The sequence below is a fragment of the Papio anubis genome, chromosome 12 (assembly GCF_008728515.1).
Source record: "Papio anubis isolate 15944 chromosome 12, Panubis1.0, whole genome shotgun sequence".
Classification (NCBI taxonomy): domain Eukaryota; kingdom Metazoa; phylum Chordata; class Mammalia; order Primates; family Cercopithecidae; genus Papio; species Papio anubis.
In genome coordinates, this window is record NC_044987.1 from 65,992,043 (window position 1) to 66,005,079 (window position 13,037).

Genomic DNA, 13,037 nt, shown 5'->3' on the forward strand with positions numbered 1-13,037 from the left:
AAATTTGAAGGCACTAATAGCTTTATTTCTAGCACTGAAGAGAGCACTGGTAGGCCATCACATGATGGGGCAATATAGCTATGTAAAACATCACCATGGAATGCTTCTAATCAAATCCCTATGGAAGAAAAGGTTTTGGGTAATAAGTATCTGATGCCTAAGAACATCTTAGGCAAACCAAAAAGCATAATGGGATTGACTGGTTACCTGCAACTGTCTGGAGACAGTGGGGAAAGAAAGGAATGAACTCAGGGCTTCAAATTTCCAGCTTAAACTATGCACAAACGGCCTGAAATCTTCTAAACATCCCTAGAGAGACTTTTATTTCCTGTAGCCTTCTAACTAAGATTTCTAAAAGCCAAACTCGGTCCTTCATCCTGCCAGTAGCTGCATTATAACACAAACTGAATTCGAAAGTCCAAAGGGTGTCTTCAGTTAAAGTTGAGGCACTGTTTGAGAAGAATAGGATTATGAAAATGGGCGGGGTGGGGGGCAAGATGGCTGATTAGAAGCAGCTGAAGTCTGTGCTCTCATGGAAAGGAATGAACACGTGAGTGAATTCTGCATCTTCAACTGAGGTATCCAGTTTCTCACATTGGGACTGACTAAGTGGACAGCTTGACCCACGGAGACTGAGGAAAAGCAGAGTAGGGTGACAGACCACCTGGGAACAGCAAGGAGCCCCCACCCCCAGACAAGGGAGGCATGAGTGATTGTGCAGCCCCACCAGGGAAACCACTCTTTTCCCATGGACCTTTGAAACCCATGGATCATGAGATCTTGTGTGCTCACGTCTCCAGGGCCTTGGGTCTGAAGCACAGAGCCATAAGGAGTCTCAGGGAAGCAGCCACTTGGGCATACACAGAGACCCAGGAGTTTTGCATACTGTGTCTCTGGAAATTCTGGTGAGGCAGGAGATCTGTTTGGGCATTTCCCTAGGAAGGGAGCTGAATCCAGGGAGCCAAGTGGCGTTGTTCTGTGGGCCCCACTCCCACGGCATCTCACAAGTTAAGACCCACTGGCTTGTAATTCCAGCTGGCCAGCAGCAGCAGACTGGAGACTGCCTGAGAAGGACCAACTTCCCAAGGGGAGGGGCGGCCGCCAACTCTGTTGTTCAAGCCACAGTTCTAGCCTACCAGCTCCGGGAAGTCTGGTAGGTCCAGATCAGAACTCTGATCTCTCTCTGGAACGAAGCCCCTAGGAGGAGGGGGAGCCACAGTCTCTGTGGTTCAGCCGACTTAGTCTTTCCAGACTGATGGCTCTTGAGAGTCTCAGTGGTCTGGAAGAAAGGAGGGAACCCCTAGTGCAGTGCACGTGCTCTGCCAAGGGGCAGCCAGACTGCTTCTTTAAGTGGTTCCCTGATCCCATTCCTTCTGACTGGGTGAGACATCCTGACAGGAGTCTCCAGACACTACCTACAGGAATGTTCAGGGCGGCATCAGGTCGGTGGCCCCCTGGGATGGAGCCTCCAGAGGAAGGAGCAGGCGCCCATCTTTGTTGTTTTGTAACCTTCACTGGTGATACGGACCAAAGAAACTAGGGTCTGAAGTGGACCCCCAGCAAACCGCAGTAGTCCTATGGAAGAGTAGTTTGACTGTTAAAAGAAAAATAAACAAACAGAAAGCAACAACAACAACCACAACAAAAAGACCCCACAAAACCTCATTCAAAAGTCAGCAATCTTAAAGATTGACGGTAGATAAGCCCACAAAGATGGGAAAAAAATCAACACAAAAATGCTGAAAACTCAAAAAGCCAGAGTGCCTCTTCTCCTCTAAATGAAGATAACATCTCTCCTTCATTCACAGAACTGGGCTGAGGATGAGATGGCTGAATTGACAGAAGTAGGTGCCAGAAGGTGGGTGATAATGAACTTCACTGAGCTAAAGGAGCCTGTTATAACCCAATGCAAAGAAACTAAGAATAATGATAAAATAATACAGGAGCTGATAACAGGAATAGCCAGTTTAAAGAAGAGCATAACTAACTGGATGGAGCTGAAAAACACAGCACAAGAAATTTACAATGCAATCACAAGTATCAATAGCTGAACAGGCCAAGCAGAGGAAATAATCTCAGAACTTGAAGACTATCTTTCTGAAATAAGACAAGCAGACAAGAATAGAGAAAAAAGAATAAAAATAAATGAATAAAACCTCCAAGAAATATGGGATAATGTAAAAAGACTAAACCTATGACTGACTGGGGTACCTTAAACAGGCGGGGAGAAAGTTGGAAAACATGCTTCAGTTTATCATTCAGGAGAACTTCTGCAACATTCAAATCCAGAAAATCCAGAGAACCCCAATAAGATACTCCACAAAAAGAGCAACCCTAAGACACATAATTGTCAGATTCTCTGAGGTCAAAATGAAAGAAAAAAATGTTAAGGGCAGCCAGAGAGAAAGATTAGGTCACCTACTAAGGGAAGCCCATCAGACTAACAGTGGACCTCTCAGTGGAAAACCTACAAGTCAGAAGAGATTGGGGGCCAGTATTCAACATTCTTAAAGAAAATATTTTCTAACCCAGAATTTCATAGCCAGCCAAACTAAGTGTTATAAGCAAAGGAGAAATAAAATCTTTTTCAGACAAGCAAATGCTGAGGGGATTCATCACCAGTGCCTTGCAAGAGCTCCCAAGGAAGCAGTAAAAACTATTAACAGCCACTACAAAAAACACACTGAAGTACACAGACCAGTGACACTATGAAGCAAATACGTAAACCAATCTGCAAAATAACCAACTAGCATCATAATCTCAGGACCAAATTCACACATAATAATATTAACCTTAAATGTAAATGGGCTAGATGCCCCAGTTAAAAGACACAGAGTGGCAAGCTGGATAGAGTCAAAATCCATCAATGTGCTGGATTCAGGAGACCCATCTCATATGCAAAGACACATGTAGACTCAAAATAAAAGGATGGAGGAAATTTACCAAGCAAATGGAAAACATAAGAAAGCAGGGACTGCAATCCTAGTTTCTGACAAAACAGACTTTAAACCAACAAATATCAAAAAAGACAAAGAAGGGCGTTACATAATGGTAAAGGGTTCAATTCAACAAGAAGAGCTAACTATCTTAAACATATATGCATCCAAAACAGGAGCACTCAGATTCATAAAGTAAGTCCTTAGAGACCTACAAAGAGACTTAGACTCCTGCAGAATATCAGCAGGAGACTTTAACACCCTACTGTCAGTATTAGATCATAGAGACAGAAAATTAACAAAGATATTCAGGACTTGAACTCAGCTCTGGATCAAGTGGACCTGACAGATATCTACAGAACTCTCCACCCCAAAACAACAGAATATACATTCTTCTCGGTACCACATGGCACTTATTCTAAAATTGATCACATAATTGAAAGTAAAAGACTCCTCAGCAAATGCAAAATGACTGAAATCATAACAAACAATCTCTCAGACCACAGGGCAATAAAATTAGAACTTTAGAACTCAAGATTAAGAAACTCACTCAAAGCCACACAACTACATAAAAATTGAATGACCTGCTCCTGAATGACTCCTGGGTAAATCATGATATTAAGGCAGAAATCAAGAAGCTCTTTGAAACCAATGAGAACAAAGAAACAACGTACCAGAATCTCTGGGACAGAGTTACAGCAGTGTTAAAAAGGAAATGTATAGCATTAAATGCCCATATCAAAAAGCTAGAAAGATCTCAAATCAATATCTTAGCATCACAACTATAAAACTAGAGAACCAAGAGCAAACAAACCCCCAAACTAGCAGAAGACAAGAAATAACCAACATCAGAGTGGACTGAAGGAGACAGGGACATGAAAACCCCTTCAAAAAATCAATGAATCCAAGAGCTGGTTTTTTGAAAAGATTAACAAAATATACTGCTAGCTAGACTAATAAAGAAGAAAAAGAAAAGAGCCAAATAGACACAATAAGAAATGATACAGGGATATCACCTATATTACCACAGAAATACAAACAACAATAAGAGAATACTATAAACATCTCTATGCACATAAACTAGAAAATCTAGAAAAAATGGACAAATTTCTGGACATATACACCCTCCCCAAGACTGAACCAGGAAGAAATTGAATCCTTGAGTAGACCAAAGATGAGTTCTGCAGTTGAGGCAGTAATAAAAGCTTACCAACCAAAAAAAAAAAAGCCCAGGACCAGATGAATTTACAGCTGAATTATACCAAAGGTACAAAGAAGAGCTGGTACCATTCCTTCTGAAACTATTCCAAACAATTGAAAAGAAGGGTTTCATATCTACCTCATTTTATGAGGCCAGTATCATTCTGATACCAAAACTGGTAGAGATATAACAAAAAAAGAAAACTTCAGGCCAATATCCCTGATGAACATCGATGCAAAAATCCTCAATATAATACCAAAAAATCGAATCCAGCAGCATATCAAAAAGCTTATCCACCATAATCAAGTTGGCATCATCTCCAGGATGCAATGTTGGTTCAACATATGTAAATCAGTAAATGTAATTCATCACATAAACAGAGCTAAAGAGAAAAAACACATGATTTCAAAAGACACAGAAAAGACCTTCAATAAAATTCAATATCCCTTCATGTAAAAAACTCTCAATAAACTAGTTATTGAAGGAATACACCTTAGAATAATAAAAACTATTAATGACAAACCCACAGCCAATATCATACCTAATGGGCAAAACATGGAAGCATTCCCCTTGAAAATCAGCACAAGACAAGGATGCCCTCTCTCACCACTCCTATTCGACACAGTATTAAAAGTTCTGGCCAGGACTTTCTGGCAAGAGAAAGAAATAAAGCGTACTCTGATAGGAAGAAAGGAAGTCAAATTATCTTTCTTTGAAGGTGACAGGACCCTATATCTGGAAAACCCCATCATCCCAGCACAAAATCTTCTTAAGCTAATAAGCAACTTCAGCAACTTCAGCAAAGTCTCAGGATACAAAGTGTGTAAACATTTCTAGCACTCCTACAGACTAACAACAGGCAAGCAGAGAGCCAAATCATGAATGAACTACCATTCACAATGGCTACAAAGAGAATAAAATATCTAGGAGTGCAGCTAACAAGAGAAGTGGAGGACCTCTTCAAGGGGAAATACAAATCGCTCCTCAAGGAAATCAGAGAGGATACAAACAAATAGAAAAACATTCCATGTTAATGAATAGAAAGAATCAATATCGTGACAATGACCATACTGCCCAAAGTAATTTATAGATTCAATGCTATTCCCATCAAACTACCACTGACATCCTTCATAGAAGTAGGAATAACTATTTTAAAACTTGTATGGAACCAATAAAAGCCTGAATAGCCAAGACAATCCTAAGCACAAAGAACAAAACTGGAGGCATCACATTACCTGACTTCAAACTATACCACAAGGCTGCAGTAACCAAAACAGCACAGTACTGGTATATATGGACCAATGAAACAGAACAGAGGCCTCAGAAATAATGCCACACATCTACAAACATCTGATCTTTGACAAACCTGACAAAAACAAGCAATGGGGAAAGGATTCCCTATGTAATAAATGGTGTTGGGAAAATTGTCTAGCCATATGCAGAAAGCTGAAACTGGATCCCTTCCTTACACCTTATACAAAGTTAACTCAAGATGGATTAAATACTTAAAAGTAAAACCCCAAACTATAAAAACCCTAGAATAAAATCTAGGTAATACTATTCAGGACATAGGTGTAGGCAAAGATTTCCTGATGAAAATGCCAAAAGCAAAAATTGACAAAGGAGATCCAGTCAAAGTAAAGAGCTTTGTACAGCAAAAGAAACTATCATCAGAGTGAGCAGACAATTTTGTAATCTATCCATCTGACAAAGGTCTACTATCTAGAATCCACAAGGAATTGAAACAAATTTACAAGTAAAAAAAAAATTAAAAAGTGGGCAAAGGACATGAACAGACCCTTCTCAAAAGAAGACACTCATGTGGTCAACAAAACATATGAAGAAAAGCTCGACATCACTGATCATTTGAGAAATGCAAATCAAAACCACGATGAGACACCATCTCACGCTAGTCAGAATGTCAATTATTAAAAAGTCAAGAAACATCAGATGCTGGTGAGGTTGCAAAGAAAACCCGTTGGTGGGTGTGTAAATTAGTTCAACCATTGTGGAAGACAGTGTGGTGATTCCTCAGAGATCTAGAGGCAGAAATACCATTTGACCCAGCGATCCCGTTACTGGGTATATACCCAAAAGAATATAAATCATTCTCTTATAAATATACATGCATGCATATGTTTATTGCAACACTATCTGCAATAACAAAGACATGAATCAACCCAAATACCCATCAATGATAGACTGAATAAAGAAAATGTGATTATATATACACTATGGAATACTATGCAGTCATAAAAAGAAACAAGGTCATGTTCTTTGTAGGGACATGGATGGAGCTGGAAGCCGTTATCTTCATCAAACTTACACAGGAACAGAAAACCAAACACCAAATCTTCTCACTTATAAGTGGGAGCTGAACAATGAGAACACATGGACACATGGGTGGGGGAACAACACACCCTGGGTCCTTTTTGGGGGATGGGGGGAGGGAGAGCATCAGGAAGAATAGCTAATTGATGCTGTGCTTAATACCTAGTTGATGGGTTTATCTGTGCAGCAAACCACCATGACACACATTTACCTATGTAACAAACCTGTACATCCTGCTCGTGTACCTCTGAACTTAGAATAAAACTTGAAGGAAAAAAGAAAAACTGGAATGGGGACATATAGACAGATACCAATGCCTGTGGTGACATGGGACTCCTGAGTTCTGCTAAGTTTCTTTATCATAGAAATAGCTCTTATATCCCTGTCTGGCAAGTTTAATCCTCTTCTGCCTTAAGAATTTGTACTCTCCTGAGGCAGCAAAGCACTGTTGAATTTCCTCAGGGCCAACCCTCACCACCTCTCTTTTCTTCTAAACTTATTAAGTAGACTCATGTCACAGCAGCCCTTAAAGGGTGAAACACAAAGTGTGTCCCATGAGATGTACTATATACTAAAAGAATGGCATAATTTTTTCAATTTATACAGACAGAAATCTGGGAAATATATGTGGATATGGAACTTGAGGGTTTGGAATTATAGTGGAAGGAACAAAAAGTTGGATCAGGCTGAATTTATTAATATGGGTGTGCTAAGCAAACATGCTGAATTTGATGTTTCAGCTCAAGAGGTTAGAAAGGCTCAAAGTTTATTTGCTTTGTTTGCTGAAACATGGACCCACAAGTGGCCTTCACTAAATAAAACTGAAATGGCAGGATTGTCTTGTAGGGTAAGGTATCCAAAAGCTTAGGGAGATTAAACTGTTAGACTGTATTTACCTTGTAGCACCTGCTTACCCACTCTAGGAGAACATGCCTTTCACCACCACTGTGAGAAATACATTTGTGAGGGGAGATCCAGCATCCTTGGAGAATTCTGTGATTTATTTTCTCCTTAGGTCAGAAATTGCAGTGGAAGATGTTATCATCAAACTGGGAATCCTAAATGCAATGGGAATAATGGTATCCCAGGGTGGCATTGATCAAGTGATTGCACTTAATCATCACATATAAAGTGAGTGTGGTTGCTGTAATGGACAGAGGAGTTAAAATAGTAATCACAGTAGCCTGACACAGTTACTTATAGCATGGTTGGTTAATGATAATGTCCCTAGAAAAGAAATGGATGGGAATTTTGCTACAGTTTTACTTGGACAATATAAGGAATTCTAGATCAAGTGAACAGAATTCTACTTTAATCAATGACAAAGAGAGCCATAGCCCCTCAACAAATCCCCAGACTTAAACCAGTTTATAGATGCACAACTCCTTGGATGAAGGACAGATTGAGTCCTCTTGAGGAAGGACCTTTACCACACTGCCAAAACTTTTATGCTGTTAATCTTTCTTTCAGTCTTCTGCAAAGGGACCTACAGCCATATTCCAGACTGATGTGTGTTGGTGAAAAAGAAACAATCAGCCTTTGGGGGGATTATTGGACAATGACTCTGAAGTGACATTGAATTCTGAAGACTCAAACATCACTATGGTCCGCTAATAACAGTAGGGAGTAGTTGCTTATGGACATCAGGTGATCAATGGAGTTTTAGCTCATGAATCTTTCTCACAGTGGGTTCAGTGGGTCTTCAATCAATCCTGTGGTTATTTTCTCAGTTCCAGAATGCATAGTTGAAATAGACATACTCAGCAATTGGCAGAATTCCCGCAATGATCTCCTGACATTTCAAGTGAGGGCTATTATGGTGGGAAAGTCCAAGTGGAAGACACTATATCTCCCTCTGTAAAAGCCACACCTCATTCTGGAGGGATTGCAGGGATTAGTGATGCCACCAGGGACTTGAAATATGCAGGGGTGGTAGTTTCTATCATCTCTCTGTTGAACTCGCTCTTTCATTTGTGCAGAAAACTGATGGATATTGGAGTATATCATCAGATTATTATAATCTTGTCTAGATGGTTACTCCAATTGCAGCTACTGTTCAGATGTGGTCTTATTGCTTGTGCAAATTAACACATCCCCAGGTACCTGATATGCAGCTATTGGTCTGAAAAATGTTTCATTCCTTTATGCCTGTTAATAAAGACCAATAGAAGCAGTTTGCTTTCATCTGGCAAGGCCAGAAATACATCTTCACTCTTCTACCTCATGGGTATACAAACTCTTCAGTCCAGTGTTATAATTTAGTTCATGAAGCCTTGATCATCATTCCCTTCCCTAGGAAATCACGATGATCCATACATTGATAATATTATGCATATTGGGCCTGGTTATCAGGATGTAGCAACTACTCAAGATATATTTATTAATATATTTTTATATCAGAGGGTTGGAGATAAACTCAACAAAAATTCAAGTGCTATCTACTATAGTAAAATATCTAGGAGTTTGGAGGTGGGCGAATGTTGAGCTATCACTTCTAAGGTGAAAAATAAGCTGTCGTCTCTGCCCTCTCCTACAATTTTTAAAAAAGGTACAACACCTACCGGGCCTCTTTGAAATTTGGAAATGGTTTATTCTCCTCTTGGGTGTAGTTCCACTCATTTACCAAATGATCCCAAAAGCTTCTAGTTCTGAGTAGGACCCAGAACAAGAGAAGGTTCTGAAAAAGGTCCAGCCGGCTATGCATGAAAACTGCTCTGCACTTTGGGCCACACAATACAGCATATTAATGGTGTTTGAAATGTCAGTGGAAGATCAAGTTGTTTATTCAAGCTTTGTCAGACCGTCATAGGTGAATCACAGCAAAGAGCTGCCTTAGGATTTTGGAGCAAATTCTTGCCATACTTTGTGGGTAACTACTCTCCTTTTGAGAAACAGCTTTTGGCTTGCTACTGGACCTAGTATGCACCAAATGCATAACCATAGACCAGTAAGTTACTATGTAACCTGGTTGTCCATTTGTTAACTGAGTGTTATTTGCCCCACCAAGCCATGAGGTTGGACATGGAAAGCAGCAATTGATTATTAAATGGAGTGGTGTATATAAGATTAGGCTCAAACAGGCCTTGAAAGCATACTTTACATGAAGAAGTGGGCCAAATGCCCCTGGCCCTTACTTTTGCTGCATTACCTTCTCTCTCTCAAGTCTTACATATGGCATCCAGTTCTCTATGATGAGCTGGCTGAGGAAGAGATAACTTGAGATTGGTTTACAGTTGGCTGTCTGTAATATGCAGTAACCATACAAAAAGTCTACCAAGCACAGAAATACAACCCCCTTTCTGGTAAATCCCTGAAAGACAATGGTAAAAAGAAATCATCCCAGTGGGTAGGACTTCAAGCATTGCATTTGGTTGTTCATTTTGCCTAGAAGGAGAAATGGCCAAGGGTAAGCATTAATAGAGTCTATACATTTTTAGGCCGTGATAAATGATTTGGCTAAATGGTCTGGGACTTGGAAACAACATGATTGGAAAATTGGTGAGAAGGACGTCTGGGAAGGAGGTATGTGATTAGATCTCTCTGAGTGAGCAAAACATCATATCTGCGTTCCATGTGTATGCTCACCAAAAGTTACCTCATCAGAGAATTTTAATAATTATGTAAATAGGATGACCCCTTCTGCGAATATCAATGACCTCTTTCCTCAGCCATTCCTGTTGTCACTCAATGGGCTCATGAACAAAGTGGCCATGGTGACAGAGATAAAGGTTGTGCATAGGCTCAACAACATGGAATTCCACTCATCAAAAACGTGGCTACTGCTAGTTGCCAAAATACCAACAGCAGGAACCATTACTGTGTCCAAAATATGGTATAATTTCCCAGTGTGATCAAAGAGTTACCTGGTGATGATTGAATACAGCATGCTGTGTGGAATACCATGCCAATGGAAAAGTCATTCTGTAAACCCATGGATGCTAGTTTTGATAGAAGTCTTGTTTTCAGAAAAAGGCAAAGTCATATCTAGAGTTATTATCTCTTTTAGTTTGAACAAAGTGCTGCCATTACTTCTATGGTAGAAGTAATGAAATGTATTCAGCTCCATCCACGTTTCTGCAAAGACGTGATCTCATTCATTTTTGTGGCTGCATATAATCCTACGGTCTATATGCATAATATTTTCTTTATCTGATACAGTATTGATGAAAACTTAGGTTGATTCCATTCTTTGCTATTGTGAACAGCACTGCAATGAACATATGGGTGCATGTGTCTTTTTGATAGAATGAACTATTTTCCTTTGGCTGTATGCCCAGTAGTGGAAATGCTGGGTCAAATAGTAGTTCTATTTTCACTTCTTTAAGAAATCTCCAAACTACTTTCCACAGTTGCTGAAGTAGTTTGCATAAGCATTCTCTTTTCTCTACAGCCTTGCCAGCATCTGTTGTGTTTTGACTTTTTATTAATAGCTGTTGTGACTGGTGTGAGATGGTATCTCATTGCGGTTTTGATTATCATGTCTCCGATTAGTGATGTTAAGCATTTTTTTGGATCTTTGTTGGCCACTTGTATTTATTCTTTAGAGAAGTGTCTATCCATGACCTTTGCCCATTTTTAATTGGATTTTTTTTGCTTATTCATTTGTTTAAATTCCTTGTAGATTCTAGATATTAGATCATTGTCAGATGCATAGTTTGCAAATATTTTCTCCAATTCTGTAGGCTGTCTGTTTACTCTGTTGGCAATTTCTTTTGCTGTGTAGAAATTCCTTAGTTTAATTAGGTCCCACTGGCCCATTTTGATGTTTGTTGCAATTGCTTTTGGGAACTTAGCCATAAATCCTTTGCCAGAGGCTATGTTAAGAAGGATATTTCCTAGGTTTTCTTCTAGGATTATATTATTTATTTTTTGTATATTTAAATATTTTAAGACAAATATTTTAAATATTAAAGTAAAAGTAATATAAAATGTAAATTCATAACAATAAAAGGAGGGAGAAAATGTACTGTTATAGAGGTAATTAAATAACTCACTTGGAAATTCAATTTATCAAGTAAAAAATCCAATGACAAATGATTTGTACAATGAATGATCTAGTGGTTCCATATAAAACTTTATTTATTTAAATATTTATTAAGCTATTAAACTCTATTATATAAAACTCTATTAATTATATATTTAAATAAATAAAGTTTTATATAGAGCCATTAGATCATTCATTGGAATGGTGTTTGCTTATTTATTACCTTTTTCAAATTTATTGAGATACAATTGGTATGCAAAAATTGCACATAATTAATGTATACAATTCGTTGAGTGTGGACACATGCCTACATCATGTTGTCATCATCACACTCAAGGTAATAAATATATCTAGCATTCCCGAAAGTATCCTGATATGCTTTGTGTGTGTGTGTGTGCATGTGTGTGTGTGTGTTAAGAACACTTAACATGAGATCTACCCTCCTACAAATTTTTAAGTGCACAATACCTTATTGTTACCTCTAGGCAAAATGCTGTACAGCAGATTTTTGGAATGTACTCATCTTGTATAACTGTAACTTTATACTCACTGAAACATAACTCCTTATATTTCCCTCTTATCACCCTCCATAACATATAAAACTTAAAAATCAGATGGTCTAAACCCCAGAAAGTGAATGTCAGGTTACAAATATATATGACAGTTAAGTTATAGTAATGAATGACCATAGATGCTGAATTAAAATTTAAAAAAACATTTTTTTATTGACAAATAATAATTATATGTATTTAAGGGATACAAAATGATGTTTTGCTATTTATATACATTGTGGAATTATTCAATAAGGCTAATAAACATATCCATCATTTCACTTATTATTTTATTGTGGTCGGAACATGATAAAAATAACATTGCAAGATCTCATAATAGCAATAATTGTCCATTAGTAATTAGTAAAGGTTTTTAAGCAGAAATGTATACAGCAGAGACTGCTCTCTTTTGAAAAAAAGATGAGAAATTCTAGGATTGGGGTAAAAAAGTATATAATCCAAGTCAAAGCATTTTATACTATTTTTAGTGCTCCTGTAAGGGCCATGGCCCATGACACTTTTTCTGACTAAAGGAAAATGGTACATATCATTGGGAATACACAGTGTTTAGGCTAAAAGTAATGATATGATTTCTTTCTCCTCTAAGAAGAATTATCCTTTAGTCAATTTTAACAGCTCTGTCAGAAAGGTAAGTTTTGCTCAGAAGGTATAATGCAGTATGGAAGCACATAGTCTAAATCCAAACAACTACAAAAGAAGGATGTGAAGGAATTTTTATATGTGAGTGCACACTCAGTCATGTCTGATCTTTCAGGAGTCATAGAAGACATAAGAGTAATATAGCAAAAGACTCAACATGGACAAAAGGAGCAGAATTCTAGTCCATGATGTATCACTTATTACCCTTATAATCTGAAGCAAACTTCAACATGTCTAAATTTCAATCCACTTATGAGTGAAAAAAGGCTATACTATAATACTAAAAAAATGCCACAAATCACAAATACAGAAATTTTAGCATTAGTAGTGATTATGATAAAGATCTATTGAATACTTATTTGGGGCCTTAGCTC